This window comes from Antedon mediterranea, chromosome 6 (genome assembly GCF_964355755.1).
Source record: "Antedon mediterranea chromosome 6, ecAntMedi1.1, whole genome shotgun sequence".
Lineage (NCBI taxonomy): Eukaryota > Metazoa > Echinodermata > Crinoidea > Comatulida > Antedonidae > Antedon > Antedon mediterranea.
Window position 1 is genome coordinate 8,751,481 of NC_092675.1, and position 13,047 is coordinate 8,764,527.

Sequence of the window (13,047 nt, forward strand, 5' to 3'; positions counted from 1 at the left end):
ATGATAGTATAAGGAAATAAATTCTAACTGTAACCGCAATTAATCGAAAGTTTTTCAACTAAACTGCATTGAAAACAACGGTTCTCGTCCGATCACTGAAGTTAAACAAGTTGTTGTTCAAAGACATGTTTGTTGTTGTATGTTGCTGCTGTGGTGACGGTACAAACGTCACTGTACTACGCGGGCGTCCACTTGTGTGCGCGTTTGATTCTTAGCAACAAAGCGGCCTGAATCTTTTGTACATGCCGCTATTTGTGTTATGCTTCTTTGTACAGTGTTATTGTTTCCTTTATATTATCTTTTTAAGAACCTCAGTATAACTTTTTAAATTATACTAAACAAAGTTGAATTTACCTTTCAAGTATGTGTTTCTTCAACAGAAGTGGGTGTAAATACCAACGTCATGGTTTCAGCAGCTGCTAATTTCAATCCTAGAAAATGTTCTATAATAAATGAACAAAACTATTAGGTTATAGGATATATATGTTTATAGAGATTTTGACAGTGAATATAAGATGTATATATACTTGAACCGCAAGTAACCGAACGTCTACAACCATACCACGTTGAAAACACCGGTTCTCGTCCGAACACCGCAGTTAAACAACGTCGGGCCTGGTTAGTACTTGGATGGGAGACCGCCTGGGAATACCTGGTGTCGTAGACCTATGTTTAACTTTTTTAAATTATACTAAACAAAGTTTATTTTACCTTTCAATTATGTTTTTATGACAGTAACTATAAGATCTTTCTAAGTTATAATCTTGAACCGCAAGTAACCGAACGTCTACAACCATACCATGTTGAAAACACCGGTTCTCGTCCGAACACCGCAGTTAAACAACGTCGGGCCTGGTTAGTACTTGGATGGGAGACCGCCTGGGAATACCTGGTATCGTAGACCTATGTTTAACTTTTTTAAATTATACTAAATAAAGTTTATTTTACCTTTCAATTATATTTTTATGACAGTAACTATAAGATCTTTCTAAGTTATAATCTTGAACCGCAAGTAACCGAACGTCTACAACCATACCACGTTGAAAACACCGGTTCTCCTCCGAACACCGCAGTTAAACAACGTCGGGCCTTGGATGTTAGTGTATGGGAACTGAATTTAAGAAAATCAATATTAAAATCTCCACAAGCATAAAAACTTTTTTTTTCTGTGTTGATTACTTCAAATAATAGTGATATGTTTTCATTAAAAGTTTTTATGGATTTTTCTGGTGGTCGGTATATTACTGAGAAAATATAATTTTTTGGTTTTAATTCTATTTCAATGCAGATATTTTCAGCTTCATTATTAATTAAAGAACTCAAATCGTCGTATACCTATGTTTAACTTTTTTAAATTATACTAAACAATTTTTATTTTACCTTTCAATTATGTTTTTTGACAGTAACTATAAGATCTTTCTCAGTTATAATCTTGAACCGCAAGTAACCGAATGTCTACAACCACACCACGTTGAAAACACCGGTTCTCGTCCGAACACCGCAGCTAAACAACGTCGGGCCTGGTTAGTACTTGGATGGAAGACCGCCTGGGAATACCTGGTGTCGTAGACCTATGTTTAACTTTTTTAAATTATACTAAACAATGTTTATTTTACCTTTCAATTATGTTTTTTGACAGTAACTATAAGTTCTTTCTCAGTTATAATCTTGAACCGCAAGTAACCGAATGTCTACAACCGTACCAGGTTGCCTAGCCTGTGAATATCTGTTGTCGTACACCTGTTTTTATCTTTTTAATAATCCTAAAATATAGTCTCGTTTAAGTGTTTCTATTTTCCAAAAATGTGTTTATACTGTTGATGATAGTATAAGGAAATAAATTCTAACTGTAACCGCAATTAATCGAAAGTTTTTCAACTAAACTGCATTGAAAACAACGGTTCTCGTCCGATCACTGAAGTTAAACAAGTTGTTGTTCAAAGACATGTTTGTTGTTGTATGTTGCTGCTGTGGTGACGGTACAAACGTCACTGTACTACGCGGGCGTCCACTTGTGTGCGCGTTTGATTCTTAGCAACAAAGCGGCCTGAATCTTTTGTACATGCCGCTATTTGTGTTATGCTTCTTTGTACAGTGTTATTGTTTCCTTTATATTATCTTTTTAAGAACCTCAGTATAACTTTTTAAATTATACTAAACAAAGTTGAATTTACCTTTCAAGTATGTGTTTCTTCAACAGAAGTGGGTGTAAATACCAACGTCATGGTTTCAGCAGCTGCTAATTTCAATCCTAGAAAATGTTCTATAATAAATGAACAAAACTATTAGGTTATAGGATATATATGTTTATAGAGATTTTGACAGTGAATATAAGATGTATATATACTTGAACCGCAAGTAACCGAACGTCTACAACCATACCACGTTGAAAACACCGGTTCTCGTCCGAACACCGCAGTTAAACAACGTCGGGCCTGGTTAGTACTTGGATGGGAGACCGCCTGGGAATACCTGGTGTCGTAGACCTATGTTTAACTTTTTTAAATTATACTAAACAAAGTTTATTTTACCTTTCAATTATGTTTTTATGACAGTAACTATAAGATCTTTCTAAGTTATAATCTTGAACCGCAAGTAACCGAACGTCTACAACCATACCATGTTGAAAACACCGGTTCTCGTCCGAACACCGCAGTTAAACAACGTCGGGCCTGGTTAGTACTTGGATGGGAGACCGCCTGGGAATACCTGGTGTCGTAGACCTATGTTTAACTTTTTTAAATTATACTAAACAATGTTTATTTTACCTTTCAATTATGTTTTTATGACAGTAACTATAAGATCTTTCTAAGTTATAATGTTGAACCGCAAGTAACCGAACGTCTACAACCATACCACGTTGAAAACACCGGTTCTCGTCCAAACACCGCAGTTAAACAACGTCGGGCCTGGTTAGTACTTGGATAGGAGACCGCCTGGGAATACCTGGTGTCGTAGACCTATGTTTAACTTTTTTAAATTATAATAAACAATGTTTATTTTACCTTTCAATTATGTTTTTTGACAGCAACTATAAGATCTTTCTCAGTTATAATCTCGAACCGCAAGTAACCGAATGTCTACAACCATACCACGTTGAAAACACCGGTTCTCGTCCGAAAACCGCAGTTAAACAACGTCGGGCCTGGTTAGTACTTGGATGGGAGACCGCCTGGGAATACCTGGTGTCGTAGCCCTATGTTTAACTTTTTTAAATTATACTAAATAAAGTTTATTTTACCTTTCAATTATATTTTTATGACAGTAACTATAAGATCTTTCAAAGTTATAATCTTGAACCGCAAGTAACCGAATGTCTACAACCGTACCAGGTTGCCTAGCCTGTGAATATCTGTTGTCGTACACCTGTTTTTATCTTTATAATAATCCTAAAATATAGTCTCGTTTAAGTGTTTCTATTTTCCAAAAATGTGTTTATACTGTTGATGATAGTATAAGTAAATAAATTCAAACTGTAACCGCAATTAATCGAAAGTTTTTCAACTAAACTGCATTGAAAACAACGGTTCTCGTCCGATCACTGAAGTTAAACAAGTTGTTGTTCAAAGACATGTTTGTTGTTGTATGTTGCTGCTGTGGTGACGGTACAAACGTCACTGTACTACGCGGGCGTCCACTTGTGTGCGCGTTTGATTCTTAGCAACAACGCGGCCTGAATCTTTTGTACATGCCGCTATTGTGTTATGCTTCTTTGTACAGTGTTATTGTTTCCTTTATATTATCTTTTTAAGAACCTCAGTATAACTTTTTAAATTATACTAAACAAAGTTGAATTTACCTTTCAAGTATGTGTTTCTTCAACAGAAGTGGGTGTAAATACCAACGTCATGGTTTCAGCAGCTGCTAATTTCAATCCTAGAAAATGTTCTATAATAAATGAACAAAACTATTAGGTTATAGGATATATATGTTTATAGAGATTTTGACAGTGAATATAAGATGTATATATACTTGAACCGCAAGTAACCGAACGTCTACAACCATACCACGTTGAAAACACCGGTTCTCGTCCGAACACCGCAGTTAAACAACGTCGGGCCTGGTTAGTACTTGGATGGGAGACCGCCTGGGAATACCTGGTGTCGTAGACCTATGTTTAACTTTTTTAAATTATACTAAACAAAGTTTATTTTACCTTTCAATTATGTTTTTATGACAGTAACTATAAGATCTTTCTAAGTTATAATCTTGAACCGCAAGTAACCGAACGTCTACAACCATACCATGTTGAAAACACCGGTTCTCGTCCGAACACCGCAGTTAAACAACGTCGGGCCTGGTTAGTACTTGGATGGGAGACCGCCTGGGAATACCTGGTGTCGTAGACCTATGTTTAACTTTTTTAAATTATACTAAACAATGTTTATTTTACCTTTCAATTATGTTTTTATGACAGTAACTATAAGATCTTTCTAAGTTATAATGTTGAACCGCAAGTAACCGAACGTCTACAACCATACCACGTTGAAAACACCGGTTCTCGTCCAAACACCGCAGTTAAACAACGTCGGGCCTGGTTAGTACTTGGATAGGAGACCGCCTGGGAATACCTGGTGTCGTAGACCTATGTTTAACTTTTTTAAATTATAATAAACAATGTTTATTTTACCTTTCAATTATGTTTTTTGACAGCAACTATAAGATCTTTCTCAGTTATAATCTCGAACCGCAAGTAACCGAATGTCTACAACCATACCACGTTGAAAACACCGGTTCTCGTCCGAAAACCGCAGTTAAACAACGTCGGGCCTGGTTAGTACTTGGATGGGAGACCGCCTGGGAATACCTGGTGTCGTAGCCCTATGTTTAACTTTTTTAAATTATACTAAATAAAGTTTATTTTACCTTTCAATTATATTTTTATGACAGTAACTATAAGATCTTTCAAAGTTATAATCTTGAACCGCAAGTAACCGAATGTCTACAACCGTACCAGGTTGCCTAGCCTGTGAATATCTGTTGTCGTACACCTGTTTTTATCTTTATAATAATCCTAAAATATAGTCTCGTTTAAGTGTTTCTATTTTCCAAAAATGTGTTTATACTGTTGATGATAGTATAAGTAAATAAATTCAAACTGTAACCGCAATTAATCGAAAGTTTTTCAACTAAACTGCATTGAAAACAACGGTTCTCGTCCGATCACTGAAGTTAAACAAGTTGTTGTTCAAAGACATGTTTGTTGTTGTATGTTGCTGCTGTGGTGACGGTACAGACGTCACTGTACTACGCGGGCGTCCACTTGTGTGCGCGTTTGATTCTTAGCAACAACGCGGCCTGAATCTTTTGTACATGCCGCTATTGTGTTATGCTTCTTTGTACAGTGTTATTGTTTCCTTTATATTATCTTTTTAAGAACCTCAGTATAACTTTTTAAATTATACTAAACAAAGTTGAATTTACCTTTCAAGTATGTGTTTCTTCAACAGAAATGGGTGTAAATACCAACGTCATGGTTTCAGCAGCTGCTAATTTCAATCCTAGAAAATGTTCTATAATAAATGAACAAAACTATTAGGTTATAGGATATATATGTTTATATAGATTTTGACAGTGAATATAAGATTTATATATACTTGAACCGCAAGTAACCGAACGTCTACAATCATACCACGTTGAAAACACCGGTTCTCGTCCGAACACCGCAGTTAAACAACGTCGGGCCTCGTTAGTACTTGGATGGGAGACCGCCTGGGAATACCTGGTGTCGTAGACCTATGTTTAACTTTTTTAAATTATACTAAACAAAGTTTATTTTACCTTTCAATTATGTTTTTATGACAGTAACTATAAGATCTTTCTAAGTTATAATCTTGAACCGCAAGTAACCGAACGTCTACAACCATACCACGTTGAAAACACCGGTTCTCCTCCGAACACCGCAGTTAAACAACGTCGGGCCTGGTTAGTACTTGGATGGGAGACCGCCTGGGAATACCTTGTGTCGTAGACCTATGTTTAACTTTTTTAAATTATACTAAACAATGTTTATTTTACCTTTCAATTATGTTTTTTGACAGTAACTATAAGATCTTTCTCAGTTATAATCTTGAACCGCAAGTAACCGAATGTCTACAACCATACCACGTTGAAAACACCGGTTCTCGTCCGAACACCGCAGTTAAACAACGTCGGGCCTGGTTAGTACTTGGATGGGAGACCGCCTGGGAATACCTGGTGTCGTAGACCTATGTTTAACTTTTTTAAATTATACTAAATAAAGTTTATTTTACCTTTCAATTATATTTTTATGACAGTAACTATAAGATCTTTCTAAGTTATAATCTTGAACCGCAAGTAACCGAACGTCTACAACCATACCACGTTGAAAACACCGGTTCTCGTCCGAACACCGCAGTTAAACAACGTCGGGCCTGGTTAGTACTTGGATGGGAGACCGCCTGGGAATACCTGGTGTCGTAGACCTATGTTTAACTTTTTTAAATTATACTAAACAATGTTTATTTTACCTTTCAATTATGTTTTTATGACAGTAACTATAAGATCTTTCTAAGTTATAATGTTGAACCGCAAGTAACCGAACGTCTACAACTATACCACGTTGAAAACACCGGTTCTCGTCCGAACACCGCAGTTAAACAACGTCGGGCCTGGTTAGTACTTGGATGGGAGACCGCCTGGGAATACCTGGTGTCGTAGACCTATGTTTAACTTTTTTAAATTATACTAAACAATGTTTATTTTACCTTTCAATTTTGTTTTTATGACAGTAACTATAAGATCTTTCTAAGTTATAATCTTGAACCGCAAGTAACCGAACGTCTACAACCATACCACGTTGAAAACACCGGTTCTCGTCCGAACACCGCAGTTAAACAACGTCGGGCCTGGTTAGTACTTGGATGGGAGACCGCCTGGGAATACCTGGTGTCGTAGACCTATGTTTAACTTTTTTAAATTATACTAAATAAAGTTTATTTTACCTTTCAATTATATTTTTATGACAGTAACTATAAGATCTTTCAAAGTTATAATCTTGAACCGCAAGTAACCGAATGTCTACAACCGTACCAGGTTGCCTAGCCTGTGAATATCTGTTGTCGTACACCTGTTTTTATCTTTTTAATAATCCTAAAATATAGTCTCGTTTAAGTGTTTCTATTTTCCAAAAATGTGTTTATACTGTTGATGATAGTATAAGTTAAGTAAATAAATTCAAACTGTAACCGCAATTAATCGAAAGTTTTTCAACTAAACTGCATTGAAAACAACGGTTCTCGTCCGATCACTGAAGTTAAACAAGTTGTTGTTCAAAGACATGTTTGTTGTTGTATGTTGCTGCTGTGGTGACGGTACAAACGTCACTGTACTACGCGGGCGTCCACTTGTGTGCGCGTTTGATTCTTAGCAACAACGCGGCCTGAATCTTTTGTACATGCCGCTATTGTGTTATGCTTCTTTGTACAGTGTTATTGTTTCCTTTATATTATCTTTTTAAGAACCTCAGTATAACTTTTTAAATTATACTAAACAAAGTTGAATTTACCTTTCAAGTATGTGTTTCTTCAACAGAAGTGGGTGTAAATACCAACGTCATGGTTTCAGCAGCTGCTAATTTCAATCCTAGAAAATGTTCTATAATAAATGAACAAAACTATTAGGTTATAGGATATATATGTTTATAAGAGATTTTGACAGTGAATATAAGATTTATATATACTTGAACCGCAAGTAACCGAACGTCTACAATCATACCACGTTGAAAATACCGGTTCTCGTCCGAACACCGCAGTTAAACAACGTCGGGCCTCGTTAGTACTTGGATGGGAGACCGCCTGGGAATACCTGGTGTCGTAGACCTATGTTTAACTTTTTTAAATTATACTAAACAAAGTTTATTTTACCTTTCAATTATGTTTTTATGACAGTAACTATAAGATCTTTCTAAGTTATAATCTTGAACCGCAAGTAACCGAACGTCTACAACCATACCACGTTGAAAACACCGGTTCTCCTCCGAACACCGCAGTTAAACAACGTCGGGCCTGGTTAGTACTTGGATGGGAGACCGCCTGGGAATACCTTGTGTCGTAGACCTATGTTTAACTTTTTTAAATTATACTAAACAATGTTTATTTTACCTTTCAATTATGTTTTTTGACAGTAACTATAAGATCTTTCTCAGTTATAATCTTGAACCGCAAGTAACCGAATGTCTACAACCATACCACGTTGAAAACACCGGTTCTCGTCCGAACACCGCAGTTAAACAACGTCGGGCCTGGTTAGTACTTGGATGGGAGACCGCCTGGGAATACCTGGTGTCGTAGACCTATGTTTAACTTTTTTAAATTATACTAAATAAAGTTTATTTTACCTTTCAATTATATTTTTATGACAGTAACTATAAGATCTTTCTAAGTTATAACCTTGAACCGCAAGTAACCGAATGTCTACAACCGTACCAGGTTGCCTAGCCTGTGAATAACTGTTGTCGTACACCTGTTTTTTTCTTTTTAATAATCCTAAAATATAGTCTCGTTTAAGTGTTTCTATTTTCCAAAAATGTGTTTATACTGTTGATGATAGTATAAGTAAATAAATTCTAAGTGTAACCGCAATTAATCGAAAGTTTTTCAACTAAACTGCATTGAAAACAACGGTTCTCGTCCGATCACTGAAGTTAAACAAGTTGTTGTTCAAAGACATGTTTGTTGTTGTATGTTGCTGCTGTGGTGACGGTACAAACGTCACTGTACTACGCGGGCGTCCACTTGTGTGCGCGTTTGATTCTTAGCAACAAAGCGGCCTGAATCTTTTGTACATGCCGCTATTGTGTTATGCTTCTTTGTACAGTGTTATTGTTTCCTTTATATTATCTTTTTAAGAACCTCAGTATAACTTTTTAAATTATACTAAACAAAGTTGAATTTACCTTTCAAGTACTATTAGGTTATAGGATATATGTGTTTATAGAGATTTTGACAGTGAATATAAGATTTATATATACTTGAACCGCAAGTAACCGAACGTCTACAACCATACCATGTTGAAAACACCGGTTCTCGTCCGAACACCGCAGTTAAACAACGTCGGGCCTGGTTAGTACTTGGATGGGAGACCGCCTGGGAATACCTGGTGTCGTAGACCTATGTTTAACTTTTTTAAATTATACTAAACAATGTTTATTTTACCTTTCAATTTTGTTTTTATGACAGTAACTATAAGATCTTTCTAAGTTATAATCTTGAACCGCAAGTAACCGAACGTCTACAACCATACCACGTTGAAAACACCGGTTCTCGTCCGAACACCGCAGTTAAACAACGTCGGGCCTGGTTAGTACTTGGATGGGAGACCGCCTGGGAATACCTGGTGTCGTAGACCTATGTTTAACTTTTTTAAATTATACTAAATAAAGTTTATTTTACCTTTCAATTATATTTTTATGACAGTAACTATAAGATCTTTCAAAGTTATAATCTTGAACCGCAAGTAACCGAATGTCTACAACCGTACCAGGTTGCCTAGCCTGTGAATATCTGTTGTCGTACACCTGTTTTTATCTTTTTAATAATCCTAAAATATAGTCTCGTTTAAGTGTTTCTATTTTCCAAAAATGTGTTTATACTGTTGATGATAGTATAAGTTAAGTAAATAAATTCAAACTGTAACCGCAATTAATCGAAAGTTTTTCAACTAAACTGCATTGAAAACAACGGTTCTCGTCCGATCACTGAAGTTAAACAAGTTGTTGTTCAAAGACATGTTTGTTGTTGTATGTTGCTGCTGTGGTGACGGTACAAACGTCACTGTACTACGCGGGCGTCCACTTGTGTGCGCGTTTGATTCTTAGCAACAACGCGGCCTGAATCTTTTGTACATGCCGCTATTGTGTTATGCTTCTTTGTACAGTGTTATTGTTTCCTTTATATTATCTTTTTAAGAACCTCAGTATAACTTTTTAAATTATACTAAACAAAGTTGAATTTACCTTTCAAGTATGTGTTTCTTCAACAGAAGTGGGTGTAAATACCAACGTCATGGTTTCAGCAGCTGCTAATTTCAATCCTAGAAAATGTTCTATAATAAATGAACAAAACTATTAGGTTATAGGATATATATGTTTATAAGAGATTTTGACAGTGAATATAAGATTTATATATACTTGAACCGCAAGTAACCGAACGTCTACAATCATACCACGTTGAAAATACCGGTTCTCGTCCGAACACCGCAGTTAAACAACGTCGGGCCTCGTTAGTACTTGGATGGGAGACCGCCTGGGAATACCTGGTGTCGTAGACCTATGTTTAACTTTTTTAAATTATACTAAACAAAGTTTATTTTACCTTTCAATTATGTTTTTATGACAGTAACTATAAGATCTTTCTAAGTTATAATCTTGAACCGCAAGTAACCGAACGTCTACAACCATACCACGTTGAAAACACCGGTTCTCCTCCGAACACCGCAGTTAAACAACGTCGGGCCTGGTTAGTACTTGGATGGGAGACCGCCTGGGAATACCTTGTGTCGTAGACCTATGTTTAACTTTTTTAAATTATACTAAACAATGTTTATTTTACCTTTCAATTATGTTTTTTGACAGTAACTATAAGATCTTTCTCAGTTATAATCTTGAACCGCAAGTAACCGAATGTCTACAACCATACCACGTTGAAAACACCGGTTCTCGTCCGAACACCGCAGTTAAACAACGTCGGGCCTGGTTAGTACTTGGATGGGAGACCGCCTGGGAATACCTGGTGTCGTAGACCTATGTTTAACTTTTTTAAATTATACTAAATAAAGTTTATTTTACATTTCAATTATATTTTTATGACAGTAACTATAAGATCTTTCTAAGTTATAACCTTGAACCGCAAGTAACAGAATGTCTACAACCGTACCAGGTTGCCTAGCCTGTGAATAACTGTTGTCGTACACCTGTTTTTTTCTTTTTAATAATCCTAAAATATAGTCTCGTTTAAGTGTTTCTATTTTCCAAAAATGTGTTTATACTGTTGATGATAGTATAAGTAAATAAATTCTAAGTGTAACCGCAATTAATCGAAAGTTTTTCAACTAAACTGCATTGAAAACAACGGTTCTCGTCCGATCACTGAAGTTAAACAAGTTGTTGTTCAAAGACATGTTTGTTGTTGTATGTTGCTGCTGTGGTGACGGTACAAACGTCACTGTACTACGCGGGCGTCCACTTGTGTGCGCGTTTGATTCTTAGCAACAAAGCGGCCTGAATCTTTTGTACATGCCGCTATTGTGTTATGCTTCTTTGTACAGTGTTATTGTTTCCTTTATATTATCTTTTTAAGAACCTCAGTATAACTTTTTAAATTATACTAAACAAAGTTGAATTTACCTTTCAAGTACTATTAGGTTATAGGATATATGTGTTTATAGAGATTTTGACAGTGAATATAAGATTTATATATACTTGAACCGCAAGTAACCGAACGTCTACAACCATACCATGTTGAAAACACCGGTTCTCGTCCGAACACCGCAGTTAAACAACGTCGGGCCTGGTTAGTACTTGGATGGGAGACCGCCTGGGAATACCTGGTGTCGTAGACCTATGTTTAACTTTTTTAAATTATAATAAACAATGTTTATTTTACCTTTCAATTATGTTTTTTGACAGCAACTATAAGATCTTTCTCAGTTATAATCTTGAACCGCAAGTAACCGAATGTCTACAACCATACCACGTTGAAAACACCGGTTCTCGTCCGAACACCGCAGTTAAACAACGTCGGGCCTGGTTAGTACTTGGATGGAAGACCGCCTGGGAATACCTGGTGTCGTAGACCTATGTTTAACTTTTTTAAATTATACTAAATAAAGTTTATTTTACCTTTCAATTATATTTTTATGACAGTAACTATAAGATCTTTCAAAGTTATAATCTTGAACCGCAAGTAACCGAATGTCTACAACCGTACCAGGTTGCCTAGCCTGTGAATATCTGTTGTCGTACACCTGTTTTTATCTTTTTAATAATCCTAAAATATAGTCTCGTTTAAGTGTTTCTATTTTCCAAAAATGTGTTTATACTGTTGATGATAGTATAAGTTAAGTAAATAAATTCAAACTGTAACCGCAATTAATCGAAAGTTTTTCAACTAAACTGCATTGAAAACAACGGTTCTCGTCCGATCACTGAAGTTAAACAAGTTGTTGTTCAAAGACATGTTTGTTGTTGTATGTTGCTGCTGTGGTGACGGTACAAACGTCACTGTACTACGCGGGCGTCCACTTGTGTGCGCGTTTGATTCTTAGCAACAGTGTGTTTTCATAGTTGGTTAAGTATTAAATTTAAATCTCTAAAAATCACTTTAATCCTTCTAAATTGTAACACTATCTGTAAGAGATATTAACAATTACCTAATACTAGAGCTATACTTTACTGTTTAACTCTGTAAAAACAAATATTTAGGAGCATTTTTGGTTGTTTGAAAGCTAGGCCAACTCATGCCTGATTGACTTGCTTTCATAACCATCTACTCTAACCGGGAAGGAGGTAGGTGTAGGCCTAGCAGTTACCGGCCTAGGCAGTGTTCGATATTTTCAACTGTTATTTATTTATTTATTTATTTATTTTGGATTATTTGGTCTAGGTAGTGTTGGACAATTGTTATTATTGGTTTGAGTATTGGTTTGACTTTTTTGTATTTTTTTTTTCGCTCAAGTCAATAATACTAGATAGAAATGCCCCCAAAAAAGAAATCAGTTCCCAAGGAAGGCAAAGTTTGTGGAGAATGTGGCTCTTGTAGTCAGAATGTTATTGAGGAAGGTCTGCTCTGCAATCTATGCAATCTTTGGTTCCACAAAGGGTGTCAAAATGTCAGTGATAGCCTCTATCAATTGATTAATGCACATGGTAATAATGACTCGGTACATTGGTATTGTCGATCATGCAATACTACGGCAAAAGATATTATGAAGAACCTTTCCAGCATTGCAACAACACAAACTGAGCTAGCAAAGCATATTGAAGCAAATACTGAGAAAATTGATAAGATACTATCTAACCAAACAGAA

General features: G+C 36.0%; 27 non-coding genes across 27 annotated transcripts; all 27 read left to right on the plus strand.

The window, feature by feature from the left end:
* Positions 1–548: 548 nt before the first annotated feature.
* On the plus strand, positions 549–667 carry LOC140053083 (5S ribosomal RNA). Its single transcript, XR_011845965.1, has one exon. It is a non-coding gene; the product is annotated as a 5S ribosomal RNA (ribosomal RNA).
* A 118-nt stretch (positions 668–785) lies between these two features.
* On the plus strand, positions 786–904 carry LOC140052764 (5S ribosomal RNA). The gene has a single exon (XR_011845681.1). It is a non-coding gene; the product is annotated as a 5S ribosomal RNA (ribosomal RNA).
* Positions 905–1,453: 549 nt separating this feature from the next.
* LOC140052842 (5S ribosomal RNA) lies at positions 1,454–1,572 on the plus strand. The gene has a single exon (XR_011845757.1). It is a non-coding gene; the product is annotated as a 5S ribosomal RNA (ribosomal RNA).
* Positions 1,573–2,368: 796 nt separating this feature from the next.
* On the plus strand, positions 2,369–2,487 carry LOC140053095 (5S ribosomal RNA). The gene has a single exon (XR_011845966.1). It is a non-coding gene; the product is annotated as a 5S ribosomal RNA (ribosomal RNA).
* A 118-nt stretch (positions 2,488–2,605) lies between these two features.
* On the plus strand, positions 2,606–2,724 carry LOC140053422 (5S ribosomal RNA). The gene has a single exon (XR_011846282.1). It is a non-coding gene; the product is annotated as a 5S ribosomal RNA (ribosomal RNA).
* Positions 2,725–2,842: 118 nt separating this feature from the next.
* Positions 2,843–2,961, plus strand: LOC140052964 (5S ribosomal RNA). Its single transcript, XR_011845874.1, has one exon. It is a non-coding gene; the product is annotated as a 5S ribosomal RNA (ribosomal RNA).
* A 117-nt stretch (positions 2,962–3,078) lies between these two features.
* Positions 3,079–3,197, plus strand: LOC140052835 (5S ribosomal RNA). The gene has a single exon (XR_011845750.1). It is a non-coding gene; the product is annotated as a 5S ribosomal RNA (ribosomal RNA).
* Positions 3,198–3,993: 796 nt separating this feature from the next.
* Positions 3,994–4,112, plus strand: LOC140053103 (5S ribosomal RNA). The gene has a single exon (XR_011845967.1). It is a non-coding gene; the product is annotated as a 5S ribosomal RNA (ribosomal RNA).
* A 118-nt stretch (positions 4,113–4,230) lies between these two features.
* On the plus strand, positions 4,231–4,349 carry LOC140053424 (5S ribosomal RNA). Its single transcript, XR_011846283.1, has one exon. It is a non-coding gene; the product is annotated as a 5S ribosomal RNA (ribosomal RNA).
* Positions 4,350–4,467: 118 nt separating this feature from the next.
* LOC140052965 (5S ribosomal RNA) lies at positions 4,468–4,586 on the plus strand. The gene has a single exon (XR_011845875.1). It is a non-coding gene; the product is annotated as a 5S ribosomal RNA (ribosomal RNA).
* Positions 4,587–4,703: 117 nt separating this feature from the next.
* Positions 4,704–4,822, plus strand: LOC140052836 (5S ribosomal RNA). The gene has a single exon (XR_011845751.1). It is a non-coding gene; the product is annotated as a 5S ribosomal RNA (ribosomal RNA).
* A 796-nt stretch (positions 4,823–5,618) lies between these two features.
* On the plus strand, positions 5,619–5,737 carry LOC140052880 (5S ribosomal RNA). Its single transcript, XR_011845793.1, has one exon. It is a non-coding gene; the product is annotated as a 5S ribosomal RNA (ribosomal RNA).
* A 118-nt stretch (positions 5,738–5,855) lies between these two features.
* On the plus strand, positions 5,856–5,974 carry LOC140052855 (5S ribosomal RNA). The gene has a single exon (XR_011845769.1). It is a non-coding gene; the product is annotated as a 5S ribosomal RNA (ribosomal RNA).
* A 117-nt stretch (positions 5,975–6,091) lies between these two features.
* Positions 6,092–6,210, plus strand: LOC140053104 (5S ribosomal RNA). The gene has a single exon (XR_011845968.1). It is a non-coding gene; the product is annotated as a 5S ribosomal RNA (ribosomal RNA).
* A 118-nt stretch (positions 6,211–6,328) lies between these two features.
* LOC140053106 (5S ribosomal RNA) lies at positions 6,329–6,447 on the plus strand. Its single transcript, XR_011845969.1, has one exon. It is a non-coding gene; the product is annotated as a 5S ribosomal RNA (ribosomal RNA).
* Positions 6,448–6,565: 118 nt separating this feature from the next.
* On the plus strand, positions 6,566–6,684 carry LOC140053397 (5S ribosomal RNA). The gene has a single exon (XR_011846258.1). It is a non-coding gene; the product is annotated as a 5S ribosomal RNA (ribosomal RNA).
* Positions 6,685–6,802: 118 nt separating this feature from the next.
* Positions 6,803–6,921, plus strand: LOC140053107 (5S ribosomal RNA). Its single transcript, XR_011845970.1, has one exon. It is a non-coding gene; the product is annotated as a 5S ribosomal RNA (ribosomal RNA).
* An 802-nt stretch (positions 6,922–7,723) lies between these two features.
* Positions 7,724–7,842, plus strand: LOC140052969 (5S ribosomal RNA). Its single transcript, XR_011845879.1, has one exon. It is a non-coding gene; the product is annotated as a 5S ribosomal RNA (ribosomal RNA).
* A 118-nt stretch (positions 7,843–7,960) lies between these two features.
* LOC140052856 (5S ribosomal RNA) lies at positions 7,961–8,079 on the plus strand. Its single transcript, XR_011845770.1, has one exon. It is a non-coding gene; the product is annotated as a 5S ribosomal RNA (ribosomal RNA).
* A 117-nt stretch (positions 8,080–8,196) lies between these two features.
* On the plus strand, positions 8,197–8,315 carry LOC140053109 (5S ribosomal RNA). Its single transcript, XR_011845972.1, has one exon. It is a non-coding gene; the product is annotated as a 5S ribosomal RNA (ribosomal RNA).
* Positions 8,316–9,013: 698 nt separating this feature from the next.
* On the plus strand, positions 9,014–9,132 carry LOC140053425 (5S ribosomal RNA). The gene has a single exon (XR_011846284.1). It is a non-coding gene; the product is annotated as a 5S ribosomal RNA (ribosomal RNA).
* A 118-nt stretch (positions 9,133–9,250) lies between these two features.
* Positions 9,251–9,369, plus strand: LOC140053110 (5S ribosomal RNA). The gene has a single exon (XR_011845973.1). It is a non-coding gene; the product is annotated as a 5S ribosomal RNA (ribosomal RNA).
* An 802-nt stretch (positions 9,370–10,171) lies between these two features.
* On the plus strand, positions 10,172–10,290 carry LOC140052970 (5S ribosomal RNA). The gene has a single exon (XR_011845880.1). It is a non-coding gene; the product is annotated as a 5S ribosomal RNA (ribosomal RNA).
* Positions 10,291–10,408: 118 nt separating this feature from the next.
* LOC140052857 (5S ribosomal RNA) lies at positions 10,409–10,527 on the plus strand. Its single transcript, XR_011845771.1, has one exon. It is a non-coding gene; the product is annotated as a 5S ribosomal RNA (ribosomal RNA).
* Positions 10,528–10,644: 117 nt separating this feature from the next.
* On the plus strand, positions 10,645–10,763 carry LOC140053114 (5S ribosomal RNA). The gene has a single exon (XR_011845977.1). It is a non-coding gene; the product is annotated as a 5S ribosomal RNA (ribosomal RNA).
* Positions 10,764–11,461: 698 nt separating this feature from the next.
* On the plus strand, positions 11,462–11,580 carry LOC140053426 (5S ribosomal RNA). The gene has a single exon (XR_011846285.1). It is a non-coding gene; the product is annotated as a 5S ribosomal RNA (ribosomal RNA).
* A 117-nt stretch (positions 11,581–11,697) lies between these two features.
* On the plus strand, positions 11,698–11,816 carry LOC140053542 (5S ribosomal RNA). The gene has a single exon (XR_011846400.1). It is a non-coding gene; the product is annotated as a 5S ribosomal RNA (ribosomal RNA).
* The last annotated feature ends 1,231 nt before the right edge of the window (positions 11,817–13,047 follow it).